The sequence below is a fragment of the Herpailurus yagouaroundi genome, unplaced genomic scaffold (genome assembly GCF_014898765.1).
Source record: "Herpailurus yagouaroundi ecotype Mexico unplaced genomic scaffold, PumYag 163, whole genome shotgun sequence".
Lineage (NCBI taxonomy): Eukaryota > Metazoa > Chordata > Mammalia > Carnivora > Felidae > Herpailurus > Herpailurus yagouaroundi.
In genome coordinates this window covers 3,076,897-3,104,495 of record NW_024412404.1, presented here as the reverse complement: position 1 = coordinate 3,104,495, position 27,599 = coordinate 3,076,897, and the positions used below count along the sequence as shown (strand labels likewise).

General features: G+C 38.2%; 1 protein-coding gene and 1 long non-coding RNA gene across 8 annotated transcripts in view; one reads left to right on the top strand and one right to left on the bottom strand.

Annotated features, from left to right (window-relative positions):
- Positions 1–240: 240 nt before the first annotated feature.
- Positions 241–26,736, bottom strand: LOC121036670 (uncharacterized). Of its 2 annotated transcripts, XR_005793430.1 has the most exons (4): positions 26,585–26,736; positions 23,159–23,351; positions 7,919–7,995; positions 241–4,088 (listed from the first exon to the last, which is right to left on the bottom strand). It is a non-coding gene; the product is annotated as an uncharacterized LOC121036670 (long non-coding RNA). The 2 variants fall into 2 exon arrangements; XR_005793429.1 differs by lacking the exon at positions 26,585–26,736 and having other exon boundaries at positions 23,159–25,828.
- RHOBTB1 (Rho related BTB domain containing 1) overlaps positions 25,888–27,599 on the top strand; it is a 125,522-nt gene continuing 123,810 nt past the window's right edge. For 4 of the 6 annotated variants that reach the window (XM_040485121.1, XM_040485114.1, XM_040485119.1 and 1 more), the window contains exon 1: positions 26,291–26,398. The gene's annotated coding sequence lies outside the window, so the exon portion shown is untranslated. Of the gene's footprint in view, positions 26,004–26,290; positions 26,399–26,967; positions 27,094–27,599 lie in introns of those variants that run through there. The other 2 variants (XM_040485117.1, XM_040485116.1) reach the window with 2 other exon arrangements.

The following is a 27,599-nucleotide window of genomic DNA, read 5'->3' as shown; positions in this document are numbered from 1 at the left end:
AGGAATAAGATCAAATGCATGGAGGTATTCTTCAGAATAGAACTTATGCATACCTTATATTATTAATAATAAAAATTGGATTCAATAAGCCTGCTTTAAACAAAAGGCCAGGCAAGGGCAGTTCCTCTGTAATAATGCCAGTCTTTTGTATCATGTAGACTTTGGAAATGCGAAGATATTTTGAAGCAATAGGAGGTGACTGTATAATCATTCTCTGTTAAATATTTTCAAGAGCCTTGCTCAAGTTAGTTTTAACTTTATTTAAATAATCATTCAGAGCTTTAACACAGATATTAATTTTAAAACTCCGTTTCTATAGTAGATATTATATAAGCTTATTCTTCCTTTATAAAGCATTCAGTGCACATTGAGAGAAACAAGTAGTTTCTGATTATAAAGCATATTGAAAAATACAACTATCATCAGATAGTGTATGTTGGATAAATAACACTCAATCATGTGAGTCAGCCAACTACTGTGGATACAAACACATTTTTTGAGTCATGCTGGCTATTAATCAGTGGTAACACCAATGAACAGAATGAAAAATTTCACCCCAAACTGACTGTTGAAGTGTTGCACATAATATTGCCCATTCATTCTCCATGTAATTAGTCACACTGCCAGCTTTGATAAGGGGGTTGGGTTTCCTATATCTTTTCTGGTTTCTTGTGTACTGAGCAGAAATTGCATTTGCTTTCACTTCTGCTTGTGATTGGAAACTTTGCTGACATGAATGTCACACCTGGAATAACAGGTGGAGCTGTGCTCTCAGTCTTTGATGAGCATATCAGTCCAGTAACAAGCAAACACTGTCATCAATAAGAAGTACACACTTCTGACTCACTGTGCCTGATAGCATTCTTTAGAAGAATGTCAGCAGTAAGGGGTCAATATCTTAATCTTACAGAAGAAAAACCCAACTTACCACCTGGCTGTGCTACTTAGATCTGCTACCTATTCATGTCTAGGTTCCTACTAGTTTGCTCTCTTGAGTGTTAGAGATCAGACAGAATTAGCAATTGATCAGTAATTATTGACAGGGTGTCCTTGAGCTGAGCACTGATTTTGTCTATGTGGATTTTGATTTGACTCCCCTGTGACATAAGATACTTTTCATACTCTCAAAGAGATTATGATCTAGTGGAGAAGTCAAAACAAATATTTGGAAAATTAAAAGACCATGCAAATTGTAATAATATGGCTGAAGTGTAAGAATTGTCTAAAGACAGTAACTGAATAAATGCCAAATGAATGATATTAAGGTCAGTGGTTTAGAAACAGTGCTCCAGGTAATCCCAAGTATTCAGGTGGGGGGAGCTCCCAAGGCAGCAGCAGAAGAGAAGAGAAGCTCCTAATGAGTAGGACTTCAGCCAAGCCCCCTTCCACCCCATCCACAACCTAGATTCTACCTCCGCCAGAGTAACTCTTGTGTTTGTTTTTTGTTTTCTGGGTTTTTTTTTTTAACTTTTTATAGTGGAAATTCACATAGAATTTCATATCAAGAAAGGGATTCAGATTTGTTTTTTTAAAAAGCCATTGATGTATTTTTAAATGCTATGAATTTCAGAATTGCATAGTATAATCACTAGTGTATTTTCAGTAGGTTTTCTTGGTGGAAGAGAACATAAGACTTGCCAGATGAAGAAGATTTGGATACTCAGATGGCTTCCACTTTAGTGGTTTATATAAAAACATTAAGATACTTAAACAGGTGGGAGTCCAAAGAGCTGGACTAAAGTTAGAGGACAATGCCACTTGCCCATAGGCTGTAGTGCAAGACAGTGAGAAGGGTGATTTCAGAGGTATCATCTTGGAGAGGAGCCATATCACAATCAACACAGTCATCATTTCATTAGAATAATCCACGTACACACATACAGGGCAGATATAAGAAAGCTCAGAGAAGAGAAGAAGGTTTCCCAGTAAAGAGGCAGAGACCTGAGGTGCTCTATAGGGAGTTAGTGTGGGTGGGACTCCTGGCCCATCTAAGGCAAACATAAGAGCTAGATCGGTTTCAGAAGTTAAGAGCAAGAGTCCTGGCTTGCCAAGAAACACTAGCAAAGTGAAATACAAGGACTAGGTCCTCTTCTCCCCCAAATCCTTTAGCCTTGAATAAAGTAAGCAGCAGAGAAAGCTCTAGAAGATGTCTTGATTCCACTTCTGCCTTCAGCTGACCTTTGAACCTAGCAACCAGGAGATATCAATTCTGCTTTTCTGTCTAAAGAGATGGAGTTGTAGGAAGTCAGAAACATTCCTCAGCACTTACAGCTAACAGCAGCAAAATTGGTGTGCATTGTCTGAACACAAGTGATATATTTTTTGAAATTACACAAATAGAGCTAAAGAATATTCAAGCACATCATAAGCATTCTTGGTCTACAAGCACAAAACATGGATAATTCAAGCATAAAAAATTACTATAAGAATACCAGAGTGTCTTGCAGAATTAAAGATGAGGAACAAGGATTGGGAAGGGCAGAACAGGGCTGAGATGTGGGGACTCTCAACAGCAGAAGTCTAAGGAGCCCCCTCTGTAGGGGCTGCCTTTTAGGGTTTCCACCTGCTTCCATATCTGCATGATATGGAAGATTTACTTTTGCAGATTCTCCAAAAAGAACAGCTAGCTGTTACCAAGGAGTTTTAATCTGTGCTGCAGTCACCTATAGCAAAGAGAAAGGTAAGTGGAGCTGGAGCCACTCTGTGAGCGGTGACGCCTCCACAGTGTGCAACTAATGCATACACCATTATTCCCTGGTCTAGGAGTCATGGGAGAAGCCATCTATGGGGTACTGGAATCCAATGAACTTAGTCAACCAAATATAGTAGTCATGATGGCCGCCATTTTGAAAACCAGAAATAAAGCAAGTTGTTCTGCTTTGAACTATTTAGTAGAGCCTAATATTAAAACGAGTGCTCCTCCAATGGGTTCTTATGACAGTGTTTACCCCACTATTGTACATCCTATTATAATTACCTGTTTACCTTTGCCCCCACCCCCACCCCACAGACTAGAAGCATCTCAAATATAGGGGCTGTTTCCTGCTCACATTTGCATTTCATCTATTAGGTGATCAATAAACATTTCTTACATGTAGGGAAACCATGCCTGTCAGACTCAGGATGGGCATAACTATTGGTCAGGAAAGGTATATGTTCTTCAGGCAGAGGTTGTGAGTAAAATAACAGTAGATTACTGGGAGATGAGACCCTTGATCCAAGATTCATGCTGTGACTGTGGTTGGAAAGCTAATTAGAAATCAGGCAATACAGTCAGCTTGTGGGAGGCAGACCTCCACAGCACAGGCTGAAGCAAATGAGCCTTTGGAGGTAGTCCTGGTCCCTCCCCATCCTGGCTCCTAAGGTAAAGCCTGGCTGATCTTATTAAATGTTTGGGCTATGTCTCCAAACTGGTTCTGCAACATCATATGCTGGGTCCTCTTCTTCTTCTTCTTCTAAATATTTGTCCTAAAATGGGAGAAGTAAATGTGGAGGTGCTATGTGATTCCCTTGCATTCTCTACCCAAAGAGAGATAATTTAATATTTTATTTTCTGTATAAACCATCCATAAACTGTTCATGTAAAGCCTGATTTCCAGGCAATCTGATTATGTCTTCTACTTCCCAAGGGGGTTTCTTCCACTCTACTGGTGAGAAGCTTTCCTCTTGTTAATCAAGGATCATGTTAATCATACCCCACCCCCACAGATGGAATTGAATAGTAGCAAAACCATCTCTAGTCTGGCTACCACTGAGGCCCACTAGAGACCACGGCTTCTTTGAAGAATGTTGCCAATATAGCTGACACTTCCCCAAATACTAACAAATCTCCAGGTCATCAGTGATCATTCTCAGAGTTAACAGATCATGTATCCTTGTGGATCACACATCTACTCAGAAATTTTTTGAGATAAAAGAACATGGATTATAACACTGCGAGCTCTTTATGCAACTGCTTAACAACTCTGTTCATGCTAATTAATTGCCAGATCTTTGTAATATGATCAAAACCAAAGTCCCCTAGTGGCCAGGATGAAGGTCCACAGCTGATGCAGAAAACAGAGAGCCCAGAAGAAATTTCATCTGTCCTGGCAAGGAAACACAAAGAGAGAATCTGGGTCAAAAAGTAGACAGCTTCTACAGTAACATTTGCATCAAAGAAAAGGCTGAGAATATTATTAACTATAGAATAAATACATAAAATGTAACAATATTTGAAACCAAACAGCAACTCTGTCCTTTAAAAAAAGCATTATATTGCTTTCTTGGGAAGCATATATCTAAAATTACAATAATTCAGATTGCTTTCACTCAGAAACATTTTGTTAAAAGATTGCCTTACATCATATTTGAAAAACATAAGCAGACTTTTACCAAATATAGAAACAAAGATCATAAACTGAAAATAGAAGCCAGAAGACAGACTCAGTGGAAACTACAGAAATATTAACATTGTATTAGATTTGGCAGTGAAGAAATAGAAATATATCGTGATTTACTACCTTTACAAAAGAATAAAAAAATTAGGTGAAAAAAATATTCAGACTATCAGAAATAGCAAGACACTTTTTGGCAATACGTAAGGAAGAAGATTTATTTAACTTTGGAGAGGGTTGGCAGAAAGGGACTAAAATGAGAGACAATAATACCACATATTAACTTTGTTCTTAAACATCTACATTTAATGTATCAACTTTGGCTGTTGTTATATGCCTTGGCAATTCAATAAAGTTACTGGAATGGAAAATTGAAAATTTTTATTGTGATATTTCCAATTTCTCCACTAGTGGAATAGTTTAATAATAAGCCATTGCATATGCTTTCAGCATTCTCATTAAAATGAGTGAGCTACAATTTTTCTTTCTATTCCTAGTTATCAGCAACCTTATTTACCAGTGCATATTAGGTAGGACACAAAGCTCAGCTAACCATTTGTGGTTATAGTTTCTGAACAAGCAAGTATTACCTATTGCAAAGGCATAAGGTTTAAAGCTGAAAGGAATCCTAAGTGGTTTCATATTCCATATTTCCTAGTATCATTGAAGAAACTGAGGCTCAGAATGATTAAGTAACTTGTCCCAAGTCAACAGCTAGTCAATAGCTGAGCAGATGTCATCCTTCTAAAATGTTGTATTACAGTAGACTACCCTAGAATCCAAATTATTTCAGGAGTAGCCATTGAACATAGGCCTACAAATTCTTGTCTGGCAAAAAAAGAGAAAAAAAGAAACAGCCAAGGAGGATACTTAATTTATTAAAAGTCTACTTCAGCCTCTACCTTTACTTGGAATGGTTATTTTTCTTTTAGCTTTTATGAATCTGCCCCCAGTTTTTACATGGTTTAATGTTTTATAAAATGTCTCTCTGCTTTCACACATCAGAGTCGTGCAGAATACTGATGACTCCCTAATTTGTAAGGTGATCTCTTCATAAAGCCGTGTTAATTCCTTTGTTGGTCTTTGCAGAGTAAATCTACTTATAATCTGGTACCTGCAATTAAGTTGCTCATATAACAATTTATTTCCCTTTTAAGCAACAATCTGGGCACGTTTCTTTGGCTCAAGCACTACATAAACATTTATATTAACTATTAACCCTCTTGAGGCAATGGACTTGATGGAAACAGGAGCAGAGTGGAGCTGAAAGAACCAGGGGTGGATCCAATTCTCAGTCTGGTTGCCAATAAGCCATGTGGCCTTGAACAAATCATTTATCTTCCCTGAACCTTTCTCCGTGTGTAAAATGTAGGAGGTCATTTTTATGACCCTAAGATCTAAAACCCTGCATTTCCAAACTGATCGTTTTTAAGCCACCCTTAACAATAATTATTATGTTTACACCCTAAGCTTCCATCCTGTTTACTTCCATGCACCTGATACATATTTCAGTCCTACCATTGAGAAAAGTAAATAAACTGCAATAAAATGTGACGTCTCCCCTACTATGCTGTGAACTCCATAAAAGGTTAATTCATTTTTATAGGCTTAGTGCCTGGCAGACTTGACATTCTATGAATGTTTGATATACGGATGGATGGATGGATGGATGGATGGATGATTGCCACAGCATAGCAGTAAGGAGAACTTAAGTATAAGTTTACATTGCCTCTGTAAATAGCCTAAAGATCATTGTCCTGAACCTCATCAGACACTTATATGTAAGTTTACTTTTTTACAGCATAATGCTCATAGTACATCTCTTATACATGATCTTTTCTTGCCTAATCTTAGCCTGTTAACTTCCCTTCTTGATGATAAGCTTGTTGAGAGCAAGAGATGTGTCTCATTCGTCCCATTCTGTACCTATTCATTGCACTTACGTATAAGACTTTCATCAATTTAGCTAGTTAAATGAATTTTAAAATGAGTTTCAGTAGAATAGTAGCCAAATAAAATAAATGATACATTTTGTATCAAAGTATAAATCTTTTTGGGGGTGGGGGCAGAGGTTTGGAGTGAATTATCTGGGATGATAAAATTGTGACTTTTTTGTCCTTTTACCTTTCATTAATCTCAAAATTTCACCCCCTATAAAAATCATTCATTCTTAGTGACTTTATTTTGCTTCATATGTGGTCAGCTCGTAATTAACATAATATAATTAGGTCTAATGTAATCTAGGAAGATCTCACAGGAGAGGAAGCATGAAGAACCCTTTATTGAGCTGCAATTCAAAAAAAAAAAAAAAGTCATGGTAGAGAGGTATTTGCATGGTTTCAGTTTATATGAAATCCAGTGGCATTGCAAAAGTATTCCCCTGACCTTGCATGCAAATCATCTCCACGTTGCTTCAATAGATTCTTTGTCAAATGTTAAGAGTCCACACTCCAGAATGATACAGAATAGCAACAGCATATTGACTCTTGGTGGGATGTCCTACCCTCTTTTGACTTATTATCATGTGGATTACAGGATGTTTACTTTAGTAAGATGTTCTGTTCTCAGACGGATGCCCATTTCTCTGGTCAAAGGAGGATTTCCAGGCAAGCAGTTCTCCTTTTCAGGCAACATAAGTTCGCTGATTGCTATCTCATCACTTTCAGATTCACAATGTCATTCTGGCGTAAACAATGTATATGAACACATACATAAAGTTAATATTTTCTAACTCAGTTTTTTAATAGTCATCACAATCCTAATTATGCTATTAATCCATTATAATTATACTCATTATTACAAATATGATTTGTTCATGGGGATCTTCATTATTATAAGCAGTACATTACTGTTATAAATGTTATCAATAAACCATAACTGTTAGAAACACTTTTAATGTATTTACTCTTTGTTTTATCAGGTCCCACATAATCCACATGGGCATATTTATGTCTATATTAACTTCAAAGGAACCAGATAATCTCTTACTCCCAAAAAATTACTGTCATGTTAATAAAAATAATAGCTGAGGCTTATGGAGCACCTGCCATGTGCTGACACTACGTGTGTTAACACAGATAATTTCATTAATGTTCCAGGATCCTATGAGGTAGAAGCTTATATTAGCCCCATTTTACAGATAAGAAAACTAAGGCTTATACAGGTTAAATAACCACTCAAATGTTAAGAGCTAATAAGTGATGGAGATAGAACTGGAACCCAATTTCACTTCAGATTACTGTTTGGGATAGCAGATGAACCTGCTCATCTATTTGTGTAATTATTTCTTTAACTTTAAGTTTGCATGTCACTTTTAAATTCTGTCTTAAAACCAGAAGTATATACAGAGTGCAAGTTGAAATGTTTGCAATAGGAATTACAGGCTATCAAAAATATAATGAATATTATTACTGCAAAATTAGCAAATATAATAAATCAAAGTAGGAGAACAATGCAAGTATTATATAATTATCAGCATAGTTTTCTGTGAATGTGCTGTTGACTGATTAATTTTACAATTAGTAAACTTATTAACTGTGTACCTTAGCAGTTTTTTTTTCTTTTCAGTGTGTAAGGTTTAAAGTTCAATTTCTTTCCACAAAGATTAAAGATTTTCCAGCTGCCAAAAGATAATAAGGCAAAAATGATTAAAAGTAAATTTAACCACAAAGGTTTTGATAGCACCACATTCCATCCCATCCATTTATGAATTGATTTTTGTAAAAAAGCAAATATGTAAAATCTGATATTCATCGTTCCCTTTATTATTTTCCATTTGCTGTAGTCCAATTAGTATCACATTCATAAGGATCATGTGCATAAAATAGATATGAAACCACATTCCCTCTGAAAGTTTAAAAGCATTTTAGAAAATATGCCTAACACATTATCTTAATGAAGACAGCATACAAATCAGAAATGTTTCCTGGCTTTATAACCTAAAGCCAAAACAATATGAAACTTAAGAGCTTTCAAAACTATAAAATCTAAAAAGTTTAAATATTTATACTGGGAAGCCAATAAGTACTTTGAGAATATGAGAATTCACCCAGATAGCCTTTAGAACAAAACAACACATTGTGATCCATTTCAAAACTGCTGCTGTATTTACAAATCAAAAGCTTACTGAGGGTTGTCATATTCAAGACCTTATAAAGCATACTCCATGGAAAGCGCCCTCAAAGAGCGATCTTTTGGACTCTCAGGTTTATTTTGTCTGTTTTTAATTATGAAAATAAAACAGACACCTGTTTCACAATATTTAAAGAAAGAATTAGTATTTCTTAGCCTATTTTTTTATTACACAAAAGTCCAGGTGGACATATCAGAACCAAGAACTCAATTTTTCATCTAGAATTCCTTATACTCAGATCTTCTGAGGCCTATGGGAATACTACATTTTTATCTGCAAAACCATCTACTAAAATGTCCTTTCAATTAAAATAGAAATGATACTTAGCAAAAAGGGTGATTACATGAGTACACTTTTAAGAGGCATATTGCTTTTAAAAAGAAACTGAAAATGGGGAGCAAGGATCACACAGTGACTGGTATGAGCTTAGGGTCCGTTAGAGCCAGACTCCAATCCTGGTTTTGCCACTGACCAGATACACCGCCTTGACTAAGTCATTCGACTTGATTAAACCTCAGTTTTCCTCATCCAGAAACTAGACATAATTATGCTAATTCCCTAATAACACTGCTGTGAAGGTCAGGTAATATAAGCAAGCATTTAGCAGACTCTTGGAAACAAAGCACATATTCAATAAATGGCAAGTTAGCCTCACAGTTAGAAAAGAGGTAAACAACAGGTAAAAGTAAGATGTCATTTGTCACGGATGCTGCAACAACGCAAAAAAAATAAATAAATAACAGAAAGCAATTAGACGGCCGTTTCTACTTCTCTGGTGTGTTAGTGTAAAACAACGAAGCTTGGGCTGGACTAAAGAAGGAAATGCAAGTATCTTTCTTCACCACAAGCCATGCAGTTAGGAGATGGGCAATGAGAACTTGACCTAACGAAGAACCACATGCTCTGAGGAAACTGTGGATAATTAACTTGTTAAATAATTCACTGAAATCAACCACTTGTCATGCTGTCAACCGCTTGGTCACGGCTGAAGAGGCTGTGTAAAACAATGATGCTTACAATTCAAAACTCGTACAAAATTCCTTACTTGAAATGACCTCAAACATCTTATTACAAGATTGAAATTAGGGTTACACCATGGCACACAGGTTTAAAAAGGGGGAAATGACAATATCTTAGTCGTTGCTTTATACCTAAGATTAACTATAAGAATGAAACACATAAAACTCCTCTTGTAAATTAAAAAAAAAAGTTAAATATCAGTAATCTCATATGGCTCAAACTAATTTTCTGGGGTTTTTCATGACACATCATTCTAAGTTCATGTAAGCTTTGCCAGTCTACCATAGCAGGATGTGGACTAGCTTCAACCTTTTCAGAGTCCCTGTAAAAGTGGGAAGGTTAGGCAAAATCGCAAACACAAAACCAATTTTCTACAGGAAGTTAAAGAATATAAGTAAGGTGACATTAGGAAAGTAGAGTCGGCTAGTCACATCTGCATTAAAAATATTTTTTTCATTCAATCCTTGAGTATTCCACCAATTCTCCAGGGGCCAGTAATCCAATTTTTACAATATAAATTGACACAAGTTCCAAGGCCCTCTTTTGAATAATATTGAGCTCTGAGCTAAATCCCTGTTTAAAAAAAAAAATTCAATTTCAGGCACTAATACACACAGCTAGTCCACACTAAGATCAGATGCCTCACTCACACAGGTGCACTCACTTCCAGGCACACTTGCAGGTCGGTATGACCATGTGGGTAGTTCTGGCCAATGAAGTGTGAAAGAGACAATGAGTATCTTCTCAGTGCTAGAAGAAAGCAAAGGCCCATACGGTTTTCCTTACTACACCGCAATAATCAAGGAGGTCTTGAATTGAGATTACAGAGGCGCAAGATCAAAAGAGCTTGGATTGCCAATGCACCTCAGACAGGATAACTGCCACAAAGAGTCAGACAAACCCAGTGGGTCCTTGTTTGAGCAAGAAATAAACTTTTATTGTGTTAAGACATTGAGAGCTTGGGGTCGTTTGTTACCACAGAATAGCCTAATGTAACCTAACTGGCAGAAACAATTTTGGAACTATCTGTACCCTGCCAGAGCAAGTGGGCTCACCCCTGCAGAGCCATCACACATCACAGCTGGATCTGGTAACAGACCAGACCTCCCCTGCACCCCATCACAGTTGTACATCTCAGCTAGGCCCTCCCAAGCCCCACACTGCAGCCCCAGGCGACAGCCCCACCTAGCCCTCCTGCTGCTCCACAGCAGACCATTGGGCACAGTGGACACAGAAGACAACATCTGAGTGCCCAGCTCTGATGATCAGAAGGGATTGCACTCCTGGGCTCCATGCAGTATCTCCTACACAAGGCTACTCCTCTAAGACTCACAGAAGTGGCGTGCGCGTGGGTGGCTCAGTCGGTTAACCGTCCGACTTCGGCTCAGGTCATGATCTCACGATCCGTGAGTTCGAGTCCTGCATCAGGCTCTGTGCTGCCCACTCAGAGCCTGAAGCCTGCTTCAGATTCTGTGTCTCCCTCTCTCTGCCCCTCCCCTGTTCACACTCTATATCTCTCTCTCAAATAAATAAACATTAAAAGTTAAGAAAAAAAAGACTCACAGAAGTGGCTCATTTCTAATACATAGAAACAAACACAGAATCAGGCAAAATGAGGAAACAGAGGAACATGTTCCAAACACAAGAACAAGACATAAAAAAAAAAAAAGACATTAATGAAATGGAGATAAACAATCATAATTCAAATAATGGTCATAAAGATGTTCGTCAAACTCAGGCAAATGGATGTACACAGTGAGAGCCTCGACAAAGACAGAAAATATTAAAAAGTTCCAAACTGAAGTTAGAAGCTGAAGAGTACAATAACTGAACTGAAAAACATACTAGAGGTTTTCACAGCAGACTGGATGAAACTGAAAAGCATATTAGTGAGCTGGAAGACAGCACAACAGAACTCACCCAGACAGAACAGCAAAAAGAAAAAAAAATTTCAAGGGGCTCCCTTAAGAGACCTTTGGAAAAACATCAAACAGAATAACGTTTGCATTTAGGGGCCCTCGATAGGGATAGGGAGAAAGGGCCAGAAAATTTATTTGAAGACACAACGGCTAAAATCTTCACTAATCTGAAGAAAAAACACACCTAGGTCTAAGAAACCCAGAGAGTTACAAAAAAGATGAGCCCACAGAGATCTACAACAAGACACATTATAATTAAAATGGTAAAAATTATAGATAAAGAGAGAATCTTAAAAGCAGCAAGAAAAAAACAATTTATTACATGCAAGAAAAACTGATAAAATGATCAGCAGACTTTTCAGCAGAGCCTTTGCAGGCTAGAAGACAGTGGCCTGACATATTCAAAGTGCTGAAGGGAAGAAAAGTCCAACCAAGAATTCCCTATGTGACTGCAGAAAAATGAACCTGGACCACTTTCTTACACCATACACAAAAATAAACTCAAAATGGATGAAAGACCTAAACAGACAGGAAGCCATCAAAATCCTACAGGAAAAAATAGGCAACAACCTCTTTGACCTCAGCTGCAGCAACTTCTTACTTGACATGTCTCTGGAGGCAAGGGAAACAAAAGCAAAAATGAACTCTTGGTACCCCATCAAAATAGAAAGCTTCTGCACAGTGAAGGAAACAATCAGCAAAACTAAAAGGCAACCAATGGAATGGGAGAAGATATTTGCAAATGACATGTTAGATAAAGGGTTGATATCCAAAATCTATAAAGAACTTAACAAACTCAACACCCAAAAAACAATAATTTATGAGGAAATGGGCAAAAGACATGAATAGACACTTCTCCAAAGAAGACATCCAGATGGCCAACCGACACATGAAAAAATGCTTAACATCACTCATCATCAAGGAAATACAAATTAAAACCACAATGAGATACCACCTCACACCAGTCAGAATGGCTGAAATTAACAACTCAGCCAACAATAGATGTTGGTGAGGATGTGGAGAAAGAGGATCTCTTTTGCACTGCTGGTGGGAATGCAACTGGTACAGCCACTCTGGAAAACAGTATGGAGGTTTCTCAAAAAATTAAAAATAGAACTACCCTACAACCCAGCAATTACATTAGGTATTTATCCAAGGGATACAAGTGTGCTGTTTTGAAGGGACACATGCACCCCAATGTTTACAGCAGCACTATCAACAATAGCCAAAGTATGGAAAGAGCCCAAATGTCCATCGATGGATGAATGGATAAAGAAGATGTGGTATATATATACAGTGGAGTATTACTCAGCAATAAAAAAAAAAAATGAAATCTTGCCATTTGCAACAACTTGGATGGAACTAGAGGGTATTATGCTAAGCGAAATTAGTCAGAGAAAGACAAATATAATATGACTTCACTCATATGAGGGCTTTTAAGGTAGAAAACAGATGAACAGAAGGGAAGGGAAGCAAAAATAATACAAAAACAAAGAGGGCGACAACACATAAGAGACTCTTAAATACAGAGAACAAACTGAGGGTTGCTGGAGGGATTGTGGGGGGGATGGGCTAAATGGGTAAGGGGTATTAAGGAAGACACTTGGGATGAGCACTGGGTGTTATGCATAGGGGATGAATCACTGGAATCTACTCCTGAAATCATCATTGCACTATATGCTAAATAACTTGGATGTAAATTTAAAAATAAATAGATAAATAAATAAAATTTAAAAAAAAAGAATTCTCTATGTGGCATTCAGAATTGAAGGAAAGATTAGAGTTTTCCAGATAAACAAAAGCTAAAGGAGTTTATCACCACTAAACTAGCTTTACAAGAAACATAAAGGACTTCCTTCAACTAAAAATAAATGGCACTAATTAATAACAGGAAAATATACAAAAGTAAAAATCTCACTGGAAAAGGTAAACACAGAAAAGTAGTAAACCAATCACTTAAAAAGGTAGCATAAAGGTCAAAAGACAAATATAGTAAAATTAACTAAATGTACAATAATTAGCTAATGGATGCATAAAATAAAAAGATGTAAAATGTTACATGAAAAATATAAAAGATGAGGAATGTGTTCAAATTTACATTGCTGTCAACTCAAAACAGACCATTATATACATAGGAAGTTATATGTGAACCTCACAGTAACCACAAAGCAAAAACTTATCGTAAATACACAAAAGTAAATGACAAAGGAATCTAAACCTAACACTAAAGAAAGTCACCAAATTGCAAGGGAAGAGAGAAAAAGGAACAGAGAGGAACTACAAAAACAGCCAGAAAACAATTAACAAAACAATAATAAGCCATTAAGTATTTATTATTAACAATACTTATTAACAATAATTGATACTTATTAAATATCAATAATTACTTAAAATGTAAATAAATTAACCTCTCTAATCAAAAGACAAAAAGTGGCCGAATGGATAAAAACGAACAAACAAAACCCCCAAAACTCATCTATAACCTCCTACAAAAGATTAACTCCAGATGGAAAGAACACAGAGACCGAAAGTGAAGGGATAGAGAAAGATATTCCATGCAAATGGAAATTAAAAGAAAGTTAGTGTAATTAGCAAAATGAAGGATAAAAAACATATGATGATCTCCATAGATGCAGAAAAGGTATTTGACAAAATTCAACATCCATTCATGATAAAAATTCCCAACAAAGTAGGTATAAAGGGAACATATAAACATAATAAAGGCCATAAATGACAAACCCACAGCTAACATCATACTAAACAGTGAAAAATCAAAACTTTTCTGCTAAGATTGGGAATAAGACAGGATTCCCAGTCTTGCCACTTTAATTCAACACAATATTAGAAGTCCTAACCACAGCAATTAGATAAAGGAAAAAAGAAAAGTAAACAAGAAAAGTCATCCAATTTGGACAGGAAGGAATAAAACCCACTATTTGCAGATGACACGATACTGCATATAGGAAACCCAAAAGACTCCACCAAAAATGTATTAAAATAAATAAGTAATAACTCTATTCAGCAAAGTAGCAGGATACAAAATCAATATACAGAAATTTGTGGTGTTTCCATACTGAATTAGCAAATTATCAGAAAAGCAATTTTTAGAAAGATCCCATTTAAAATTGCACCAAAAAGAATAAAATACCTAAGAATAACTTTAACCAAAGAAGTGAAAAATCTATACAATGAAAGCTATAAGATTCTAGTGAAAGAAAGTGAAGAAAACACAAATAAATGGAAAAATATTCCATGCTCATGGACTGGAAGAATTAATGTTATCAAAATATCCATACTACCCAAAGTAATCCAAAGATTCAGTGCATTTCCTATCAAAATTCAAATGGCATTTTTTTTTACAGAATTAGAACAAATCATTCAAAAATTTGTATAGAACAATCTTGAGAAAGATCAAAGCTGGTATCACGGTCCCAATTTTGAACTATACTACAAAGCTACAGTAATCAAAATAGTATGGCATTGGCATAAAAACAGATCCACAGATGAGTGAACAGAAATGAAAGCCCAGAATTAAACCCACACATATATGGAGAACTGATTTATGATAAAGGAGCTATGAACATACATGGAGAAAGGCCAGTCTCTTCAATAAATGGTGCTGAGAAAACTGGATAGCCACATGCAAAAGAATGAAACTAGAACTATCTTACACCATACACAAAAGTTAAGACCTGAACCACATATTTCTAAAGGAAAACATAGGCAGTAAGTTCCTCAATATCGGTCTTACAATACTTTTGTGGATGTGACTCCAAAAGCGAAGGAAACAAAAGCAAAAGATTACATCAAACTAAAAAGCTTCTGCACAGCAAAAGAAACCATCATCAAAACAAAAAGGAAACCTACTGAATGGGAGAAGATACTTGAAAATCATATATCCAACAAGGGATTCATACCCAAAGTATATAAAGAATCCATGTACTGAATAACAAAAATGCAAACAACCCAATTTAAAAAATAGGCAGAGGAACTGAACAGATATTTTTACACAGAAGACATACAGATGGTCAATAGGTACATTAAAAGATGTTGAACATCACTAATTATTAGGTAAATGCAAATCAGAACCACAATGAGATATCACCTCATACAAGTTAGAACAGCTATTATCAAAAACGCAAGATATAACAAGTGTTGGCAATGTTGTGAAGAAAATAGAACCCTCATACACTGCTGATGGAAATGTCAATTGGTACAACCACCATGGAAAACAGTATGAACATGCCTTAAAATAAAGAACAGAATTACCATATGATCCAGCTATTCCACTTCTGAGTACTTCTTTAAATTTTATTTACTTATTTTGAGAGAGAGAGAGAGAGAGAGAGAGAGAGAGAGAGAGAGAGAGAGAGAAGGGCAAAGAGGAAGAGAGAGAAAATCCCAAGCAGGCTCTGTCCTCAACATGGGGCTCCATCTCACAACCATGAGATCATGACCTGAGCTGAAATCAAGAGTTGGATGCTTAACCAACTGAGCCACCCAGGCTTGCCACCACTTCTGAGTATTTATCTGAAGAATACAGAATATTGATTCAAAAAAATAAAATGTACTTTTATTATAACTGCAGCATTATTTACAATGGCCAAGAAATATAAACAACTGGGGCGCCTGGCTGGCCGAGTCGGTTAAGTAGCCAACTCTTGATTTCAGCTCAGGTCATGATAACATGGTTGTGAGATAGAGCCCTGCGTTGGTCTCCACACTGAGCTGGGATTCTTTCTCTCCCTTTCCCTCTCTCTCTGCCTCTCCCCCACTTGCACTTGCTCTCTCTCAAAATAAGTAAATAATTTTTTTTTAATGTAAACAACCTACCAAACTCTACACCTGAAAAACAAATAATCCAGTGAAGAAATAGGCAGAAAACATGAATAGACAGTTCTCTAAAGAAGACATCCAGATGGCCAACAGGCACATGAAAAGATGCTCATCATCACTCCTCATCAGGTAAATACAAATCAAAACCACACTGAGATATCACCTCACGCCAGTCAGAGTGGCTAAAATGAACAAATCAGGAGATTATAGATGCTGGAGAGGATGTGGAGAAACGGGAACCCACTTGCACTGTTGGTGGGAATGCAAACTGGTGCAGCCACTCTGGAAAGCAGTGCGGAGGTTCCTCAAAAAATTAAAAATAGATCTACCCTATGACCCAGGAATAGCACTGCTAGGAATTTACCCAAGGGATACAGGAGTGCTGATGCATACGGGCACTTGTACCCTAATGTTTATGGCAGCAGCACTTTCAACAATAGCCAAATTATGGAAAGAGCCTAAATGTCCATCAACTGATGAATGGGTAAAGAAATTGTGGTTTATATACACAATGGAATACTACTTAGCAGTGAGAAAGAATGAAATATGGCCTTTTGTAACAACGTGGATGGAACTGGAGAGTGTTATGCTAAGTGAAATAAGTCACACAGAGAAAGACAGATACTATGTGTTTTCACTCTTATGTGGATCCTGAGAAACAACAGAAGACCATGGGGGAGGGAAAGGAAAAAAAGAAAAGTTAGAGAGGGAGGAAGCCAAACCATAAAAGACTCTTAAAAATTGAGAATAAACTGAGAGTTGATGGGGGGTAGGAGAGAGGGGAAAGTGGGTGATGGGCATTGAGGAGGGCACCTGTTGGGATGAGCACTGGGTGTTGTATGGAAACCAATTTAACAATAAATTTCATATTAAAAAATAAATAAATAAAAAATAAAAATGTAAACCACCTAAATGTCCATTGACGGATGAATGGACGAAGAAGATGTGGTGTATATACACAATAGAATACTACTCGGTCATAAGAGACAATGAAACCTTGCCATGTGTGACAACACAGATGAACTCTGAAGGTGTTATGCTAAGTGAAATAAGTCACATGGAGAAAGATAGATGCCACATGATGTCATGCATATGGTGGAATCTAAAAAAACAAAACAAACAAAAGAAAACAAAAACAAACTTGTAGATACAGAGAACAGACTGGTGGCTACCTTTGTGGAATCAGATTGGGAGGTGGGTGAAATGGGTGAAGGGGGCCAATTGTATGGTGATAGATGATAAATAGGCTTTAATGGTGATAATTCTGGAGTACATAGAGATGCCAAAGTATAATGTTGTGCACCTGGAAAAAAATTTGTAACTCATAGCATCCTCCCAGCTACCACCACCACACACACTCCTTCCACAAAAGATTTGGGTTTGTGGTTGTGTGATTCTGGTTTTGGTTTTCCTTGGTTGGTTCAGTTTTAGGGAAAAGTTATTTGGGGTTTGAGGCTGAAAATTTGAAACTGGGATCTGAGATAGGTCTAAAACCCCCAATCTTATTTTCTAAAACATGTCTAGAGAGGATTGAATCAAAACCTTTAGAGGCCAGAACACTGGAGATACTGTGTTTGGCCCTGACCCCTCCATCCATATGTAATTAATCCAGTTTGATGAAGCAAAATCACATATATGTGTAAGAAATTCTAACAAAGTTCTGACTTCTTTCTCATGATAATTATGCTGTTCTTTCTTTTTCTTTTTCTTTTTCTTTTTCTTTTTCTTTTTCTTTTTCTTTTTAAACATCAAAGATTGGGGCATCTGGGTGGCTTGGTTAAGCATCTGACTTCGGCTCAGGTCATGATCTCAGGGTTTGTGGGTTCGAGCCCTGCATCAGGCTCTGTACTGACAGGTCAGAGCCTGGAGCCTGCTTCAAATTCTGTGTCTCCCTGTATCTCTGCCCCTCTCCCACTTGTTCTTTCTCTCTCTCTCTTTCTCTCAAAAATAAACATTAAAAAACAAACAAAAAAAATCAAAGATTAAATTGTTTTCAATAGGGCTTTGTTTGCCCATTATTTGCTAGCGCCTATATTGTTAGGACCAACTACCATCAAGTGATTAAGTTAGGTTTATCTGACCTTCAAGTTTCAGAATGAAATTAGAAAGATAATAAATATAAGAGGATAGTTTACAGAATAATCAAACTGGGCTTCTTTCAATTATTTCAGACAGGATACATAAAATATCCAAAATAGTTTCAAATTTTAACCAACAAAGTAATATAGGGTCCAGCTACTAAGACAATCTGTTTCTAGACTTGTTCCTGGGGTTTTAAGCCAAATAGGATTGTCCATGTACAATCCTTCCAATAAAAATGGGCTCAGGGCACTCTGATCCATCGCTTTGGTGGCAATTGTCTTAAGCCTTCTACCTTTGTTTCTTCCTTGCTTCTTGCTCCCACCTGCTCTACCCAAATTCTGAACTTTGTAGGTTTGTGCTTTTGATTTTAATCAAAGAATTTTCTTCCTGGCTTTTTACCTCTGGCATACTTTAGAGCTCAGAGTGTACTTGGCATCTAGCCCACCCTGTTCTTTTCCCATCTGAAGGAAAAACTATTATAGCTACTATTTAGTGAGCAATTGTCATGTGTTAGGCATATGATAAGCACCTTGTATACATCACCTCAACTAATCCCCACAACAGTCTTCACTGATCAGTATTTTTATCACCGTATTATGATTAAAGCAACCAACGAACTGGAGAAAGGTTATTCAGCAAGAGGCCAGAATTTAATCACAGATCTCAATCCTACCCTTTTAGCTTAAACTATTGCTGCTTCCATATTTTCATTAAAAATAAATATTTACTGACAGGATTCCTGGGTGGTTTAGTTGGTTGTGTCAGACTCTTGATTTCACCTCAGGTCATGATCCCAGGGTCGTAAGATAGAGCCCCACATTGGGCTCCACATTGAGCATGGAGCCTGCTTGAGATTCTCTCTCTCTCTCTCTCTCTCTCTCTCTCTCTCTCTCTCTCTGCCCCTCTCCCTTGTTCACACTCCCTCTCCCCTCTTCCCTGCTCACACACACTCTCTAAAGTGTGTGTGTGTGTGTATAACTGAGCACCTAGTACGTTCCAGGTTCTGCGCATTCTAATTGAGATCATATCATAAAGTTGCAAGCAAATAGATAATATCATTTCTGGAAGCGATAAGTGCTATGAAGAAAAAAAAATAAAGTAATGAAGAAGGACTAGAAGGGTGGGTGGCAACATTAGATGAGAGGAGGAGAGGAATATTGAAAAGGAGCCAATCATTTGAAAATCTGGGCTAGAAACATTCCAGACTGAGGAACATCCCATTCATAGGTACAGGGTCAGGAATGAGTGTGCTGTCTTCAAGAAACAGAAGGGTGTCTGGTGTTACTGAGGTGTTAGTGACCCAGGGGAAGATATGTAGAAGAGACGAAAAAGGTAGGCATGGCCAGGTCCTACGGGGCCTCGCTGCCAAGGCTAAGAGAGCTGAATTCCACATGCAACAGGAGCCACATCGGAAGGAGGAAGTGCCACGATTACCACATAATTTTTTAAAGCACAGATAATGCATCAGTTTTAACAATGAATATGGAGACACTAGAAAGACATGCCTGCATAAGGTACTCTAAAAGGCCAAAGCACAAAAACTCTAAAAGCAAATGGATTTTCTGCATCATCTGCAATCAGTTCTATCCCAGGAAATATGGAGTTCGTGGGAAATTCAAGGTCAGATTTTAATTTACTAATATTTAGTTATACTTAGGAGTGTCATCTCTTCAGGTTGGAGATGTCCTCCCAAGGTGAAATATCCTCTCTTGTATTGGCATTGTAAAGTAATGGTTTCAAAATTCCAGGCTCTACTGTTTCTCCCCACAAAGCATGTTATAGGTGAAAGATGGATAACACTACCACCATCAAATAATTTTATTAAGCACAGCATATTGAGAAAGAAACATACAGAATCCTCCAATCAAGGACTTGTCTTCTTTTATGGAAGGAGAAAATATGGTGCCACCTGTACAAAATCCATCTGGACAGACATTACAGAGATATATTTTACCATCCAATGTTATCTTTTGTAATAAAGCCCAAAAGGCATAGTACTGTAAAAATATAAACTTTAAAAATTCGAGACTTTGTTAATAAGAAAATTAAATAAAATTTGTTCACAATCCATGGAATTTGGTTATAGAATTTACAAGTCACAATTGTAGGACTACAGATAAATTTCCAAATTCCTTTCAGAAATATTCCACCCTACTGCAACTTTCAAAGTTTGGGAGGGGGGAAATATCCAAGTTAGATAAGATTATGAAATTATAGCATTTTCTTACTTTAATCCATGCCATAAAATCTAATATTAACTAGCTTATCAGGAATATCATGAGAAATACAACTAACAAGATTAAAATCTGGAGTCTAGAGCCAGAAATTCAAATGTTGGGGGAAAACACAAGAACTAAGGTGTGTTCCAGAATAAATATAAGTGCCCTAGAAGTAACAAAGAAAAAATATTCAGCGTATTTTAACAACTAAACTGCAGGGTAACTTCTTGCCCCTGGGAAAAAGAAAATCTTTACTTTCTCATAAAAGAATAAAGAACACACACATTTCAAGAGCCATAAAAGCTGTAACTAAGGAAAGCCCATCTGGGCAACTAGATTATCTTTACAATACACTCTTCACTATTTTATTTGGTCCTATTTTACGTACCTCAGGAAATTAGGTTTCCATCACTCTCAAAAATTTTCTACCAAACTATTAGATATTATTGCTAAGTAGTAACCAATAATCCCCACCAACTAGTTTAAAGTATTCTGCCCTCCTGTGTCTTACTGATATTTCTATTACTATTTTTCATTAAGACTATATTACCAAAATAATATTATTTTGTGAAGGTTAAAGTTCTAATTAGGAAAACAGGAGCTGGCAGTGGTTTAGTGCTGAGTTAAATTCTGAGACCCCAAGGAGAAAAAGAAAATAAATAATATAAAAATAAAATAATCTCTAAGGCCTCATGTCACCCTTTATTAATCGCAAAATAAATCTCTAGGAAAGAATGATCTCTTCACCTTCGTGGGCACCCTTTGCGGTAGGGGTTTTTGGAGGAACTAAAACACCCTGGGCTGCCAGACACATGTGTGTATGGATACAGTGAGGAATCGTCCAACGTGTCCTACTTTCTCTAACTCATACTTGGAAAGAAAAACAACATTCTCACCCAGCGCATTCTGCGGTAGCATATCACAACGAAAAGTACTCAGAATGAGAAGTCAGAAGGTTCAGAGCTTTGACCGCAGGCAGGCCCTGTGGTATTCCAAGCCTCAGCTGCTTTTTTCACACAATGAACTGTAGTCCAGCCTCCCCTGACTCTCCAAACGTTATAGTGTAATGATACTCATCTAAGAAAACAGAACTAAACAGAAAGTCCTTCTAGTAACAATATGCTGATACCAATTGTTACACAATGTTGTGGCTCAATAACTGAAAAATTATAAATTTATCCTGCAGATAAACACGGTAAGTCTTAGAGTAGGGAGAAGAGAAGTTTTCAAGAGCTTGCAAAAAACAGGGAAAACCTTTCTTATGGGTGAACAGTCAGAAGAGTTTGACTGGGTTTTCATATTATTTCAAATCCCAGACTCTGTGGGTACATTCCATTCTAAGAGAAAAGTCAACTAATTTAAAGAAGACAGGTGAATATAAAGTCATACTATTATAAGCTATTGTAATTCAAAACTAGAATAACAAGGTAAGCCAACACTCCAAAGTAGACCCCAAGTTACTTTTATTTGGCAAGTTTAATTTCTGCTGCCAAATACCATAGTAAATTAACAGGGCTTCTTCTCCTCTTATTTCCCTTGAAACTGTGGAATGATCAAAAGAGAAAACAGAAGAAAGATATAAAAAAAAAGGTACTGGATATACCCTGAATAGGTATTTTCTGATTAATTAGTTGGTTTTATTCACTTTTTTCTTTCAGGAGCAGGGTTTTGGGTTCTAATGAATTATTTTACCCCTGGTTATGTAAATCAGTATTCGCAAACACTTTTGATAGACAGTCCATCGGTTAAAATGTTCAGTATATATTCCCAATATTTATTCATTTATTAATTTATTAACCAGATCACTTATTGCATATGCCAATATACATTATGAAATATATACATAAATAAAAGTGTTAAAAATCACTTAATGATGAACTAGATATTTATTTTATGCTAGTCACGGTGCTTCATTTTATCATTAGCCTATGACTCAAAGTATAATATATACTTAAGGCAAGGCTCATTGTTAACAGAATTAGATTTAAATCCATATTTCATAGGCCTTCTTGATCATTTCAATGAAAGAGAGAAGCTGATTTCTTGGTAGACTGAATTAAGCAAATCATCAACTTTGTTAACCTCCCATTATGTCAAAGAATTCTTACTGCAGTCAGAGAAGCTTCAATTCTACCAATTTCCTGTTTGCTTATGCTTGTATTATTAGTATTATCTTCTTTACAAAAATCCTTTGAAGCCACTTTTCTATTTTGTAACTGCTGGTTTAGTTAATACTGAATAATAGAATCCTTAATTCCTTAAATGAACAAACATAAAATCAGTAAGACGCAACACAATGTAATTGAAAGAAGAGCAGGAATCACATGTTAGCTGCTCCACACTATGGATTTCCCAGTATTTCTTCAAGATTCCTCTGTGAGGGAGGACAGGAGACCAAGGGACCTATGGGCAACTGGGAGGCCAGTATCAATCTGCATATTGTACACTTGCAAGAGCTTAGGTTTTATGAAATTAAAAAAAAAAAACATAAACAGAAGTTCAAAGTTTACTCCCCACAGCCTATTTTGGAGATAAAGTGTATAAGCAGTTGTAGTACATAAGGAGAGCTGTTACCTGAAGCATCTGCTACTTTACTTGAATATCAATGGGCCATGATTATGTTCTAGGCACACCACAGCTTAAGAGTCCTTCAGCTTGACCAGTAGGAAACTTTTATGGAGTTTAGAGGCTGTACTCTCTTGAAACAGCACTTTTCACGATAGTGACTAGACCATTCTTATTCCTTCGAGCTTCAGTCATTCATGCCCTCAGAAACAAACAACAACAAAGTTATAAAAGGCATTTGTTTGTGTTAAATACTTAACTCTATTCTTGTGTCCAGGTAAGATTAATCTTCAAACCTCAATGATCCTTGGAGGTGCTCCAAAGTTTGTTCATTGGCTAAAAGTTACACCATCACACCATTTTGTGCATTAGTAATCTTGAAATGATTAGCTATAATATATAATATAATGTATGAGTGTAGATGGTATCTAAACTCTTTCTTTAACATTCTTCATAATTTGTCTTAGTCTGCTGACGCTGCCATAACAAAATACCATAGATGGGATGACTTAAACAACAGAAATATGTTTCTCACAGTTCTAGAATTTGGGGAGTCCAAGATCAAGTTGCCTGTGGGCTTAGTTCCTGGTAAGAATTCTCTTCCTGGTTTGCAGACCATTGCCATCTCACTGTGTGTTCATATGGCCTTTCCTAAGTACTAGAGCGAGCTCTCCAGTGTCTCTTCTTATGAAGACACTAATCCTATCAGATCAGGGCCCTTCAATTATAACCTCATTAACCTTAATTACTTCCATAAAGACCTTATTTCCAAATATGGTCACGCTGGAGGTTAGAGCTTCAACATAGGAATTTTGGGGAGACATTCAGTCCACTACATAATTTATATGCTTTCTTTCAACAAATATTTATGTTTTGTCTTCTATGTGCATGACACTATAACCATTGTTGTTCTCATTTTAGAGGAGACACAGCAAACAATAAATGTATGCATGTGTATGTGTGTGTGTGCATGCACATGCATGTGTGCACATGTATATTATATTAGAATAGGTGGTCAGGGATTACCTCTCTGACATGAGGACAAGGGAGAAAATATCTGATGTTACGGAGGAGCAAGCCTCTAAATATTTAGAGAAAGTGTCTCAGGCTCAACGACCAAGATGCAGGAGCCTAAGGGATGAAAGAACAGCAGAAAGGCCAGTGAGGGTGGCAGGACTGGGGAGGGGACAGTGATGGAGAAAGAGGTAAAGAGAGGTGGGGTGGCAGACATGTAAGGCCTTGGTGGCTAAGGTCAAGTTTGAACTGTCACCATGGAAAGTGACTGAGTGATGGGAAGCCATGGGGTGCTTTTTGAGCAGAGGATTGGCATGAGCTAATACACACACTTTTAAAGGGTCATCCAAAATTCTACATGGATAATAGACCATAGGGGCAAGATTAAGAGCAGTAAGACAAGTTCAGAGCCTTTTTCAGAAATCCAAATGGGCACTGCTGGTTTGGAAGAGGGGTAGTTGGGGTTAGACTTGGAAAACATTTTGAAGCTGGAGCTATCAGGATTTCCTGATGAACTGAATATGAGATATGAAAGAAAGGATAGCAAAAAAAAAAAATCTTTGCAGCATTGCAATAATTCTAGGGTTCAAAACAAAATAGCAATCTAAAAGACCATTTGGAGGGTGTCCTCTCCTAGCACTCCATACTTCCACATACAACTTTTCATAGGTGCATTAATTATGTCTGCACTTGTCTATTTAGTAGCTATCTCTCCCCCATTAGAATGTGAGCTCCTGGAAGGGAGGACTTACATCTCTCTATCTAGTTCACTCTTACATCACCTGCACCAAGGTCAATGCCAGGCAGTTTTTGAGACCTCATTAAATACTTATGAACAAATATCCATAAGCTTTGAGCAATCTTGAAATTACATCTTATAAGTAGCAATTGAAAGAAATAGGGTGCTAAGAAGGCAGTATTCTCATTAGATGGCAGGTAGGACTATAAAGATTCTGTAATGTTTTCTAAGTTACCTTTTTCTAGTATTTAAATTCTAAGACACAACCAATTGTACTACACCAAAAGGACGTGTCTCCTATCAGGTGGTTAACACATTCTTCTGTAAATGGAGTTTTACCCTGATCTGATATCATAACCATATTATACATTTAATCTGTTTAATAATTCTTAGAAAAGTATTTCTGCTAAAAATAATACATACCACCAACCTTCTGTAATTCAAACTCAAGCAAAACGGCAAAACTGAAGAGTGAGGTCTACAGATAATTTTCAAATCTTATTTTCAATGATTGCAGGCTGTGTCTGCCATAAACTTTTATACCAGCTGTTAAAAGCTATTCAAATTGTTTTTGTTGCATTTCATTTTCACCACTCCTCCATATAGCGAGGTAAATAGACTGAAGACTAAAGATAGAAAAAGTTGTGGAGATTTGGGGGTGTAAAGTAGTGACTGGCCTATATAATCCCCGTCACTAAAAGGTTGGAATTATTCAGACGTGACCATACTTGGAACTTGGGGCAGAGCTAGTATGTAATGTACTGGTTTCCAGCAGTAACTTTTTATTTAAAAATTAAGTTCCTTTAACCGTTCTGCTGAAATGTCACTCGGTTGGGGTTTTGAAAGGGGAACGTGCAGGCGGCTGCAGTAATGATAGAGACTCTTTGTGTAAACTACCCAACACGACACCGAGTGATGTGTGGTTTGTGATGTCAGCAGAAACCGCAGATAGAATCGCCTGGGTTTCTATCTCTTTGCTAGAGAACGTCCCTACAAGAAAAGGCTGACCCTTGACACCGCCAGAAACTTTCCCCAGACTTGGCCTCCATTGGTAGAAGGAGTCGCCCCCCTGCTGGCGGGCGCCCCACGAGAGTCCCAGAGGTGGGTCGTGGGGACGCCGACACTGGGGCGAGGTCCCTCCGGCCCTGCACAGACAAGGGCGGGGCCACACGCACTTGGGCTGGCAAGGGCTGGGGGGGAGGGGGCCCTGGGGGGGGGGGGCGCGGCACCCGGGGGGCCGCGGGGGGGGCGGGGGGACGGGGGCGGCCCAGGGCCACGCCCGAAAGTCTCAGCAGGCCGCGAGAGTGGGGAGGGCCCCGCAGCCCCCGCCCCGCGGAGAGGCGGTGGCGGGCCGCAGCGAGGTGACCTAGCCGGGCGGTGGCTGGAGGGCGGGGGGCGCCCGAGGTGGGAGAGGGTGGGGTCAGGCGGCCTTACATAGCCAGAGCGGCCGCCGGCAGCACCGCCAGCAGTCGCCGCCGCGCCTCCAGCGTCCGCAGGTAGAGTCGGCAAGGGCGGGGCGGGGACGCGTCCGGGGTGGGGGTGGGGGATGAGGGACGCTCCTGGGTGGGAGGTGTTACTCAGAAGGTCCCCCTGTGTGCGCACCCATATTATCCGCAGACGCGAGGGCTTGGAGCATCCTTTTGCACCTCTGAAAGGGGCAGGGGTGGGGGTGACCCGGTTACCTTACGCTGACCTCCTGACAGCTGGCCAGCTGCACTGAGAAAGCACAGGGCCCCAGAGGGTGCTAGCTTCCGAGATACTTCGGGTGTTTTCTGCACCCTCCAACCTAACTGTCCAACACACACACACACACACACACACACTCGCTCGCGCTCTCTCTCTCTCTCTCTCTCTCTCTCTTCCCACCCCCCTCCGCCCCCCGCAGGCAGGCGGAATTGGGGGCCTGAGGGATTAGAGGGATAGAGTCACTGTCAGTCAGAAGAGATTAGAATCTGGACAGGACATGTCCAAGCTGGAGTCTTCAGAAAGTAGGTGCAGCATCTGTGGCTCCTCGTGTCCAGCCCTCAGGTGATGTGTGATTGATTTTTCTTGGTTTGTTAGCTCTGAAAGCCCCAGGCTGTAAAAGGTTTGGGTCAACAATGAGACTGATCCACGGAGGCTTTCGTGCCCTGCTCTCCAACATCTCTGGTATCTGGAGGAGGGGCAGATTGGAGGATCCGAAAAGTCTGAAGTGAGTGTTCAAAGGAGCTTAGCGTTTTTAACTTGTGACTTTTTGAAAAAAGGAAATACACTCTTTTAGTTTGAGTTAGGTTTATTCTTTTAATATACATGCATTCATCTTAAGAGAACTGATGATGGCATTACATAGTGAGTCCAGTAGGTATGGCCTCATTAGAACTAAAAACCAAGTTTACTGTGTAGTTCTAGAAAAATTGCTTCCTTACGTGTTTTTCTATGTCTCTATTACTGGGATGCAGCTTTGTTGGGAACGCTGTCAATAATCACCTTGGTGTCTGTGAGGTTTCCCCTGGTGTTGGCCACCTGACCCCAGACAGAGCCCAGTATGTACCCTTTTTGTAATACTGTGTTTCTGGTGGGCACGAACCTGCTTCCAGGCCTCTAGCCTTGGTCCCTGGTGAGAGGAAAAAAGTATCAAAAATGTGCTCTTGGCAAGTTTGGGAGCAAGGAAGAATGCTGTAGATTTTTTTCCCCATTAAAGTTTTCACGAATTGGCAA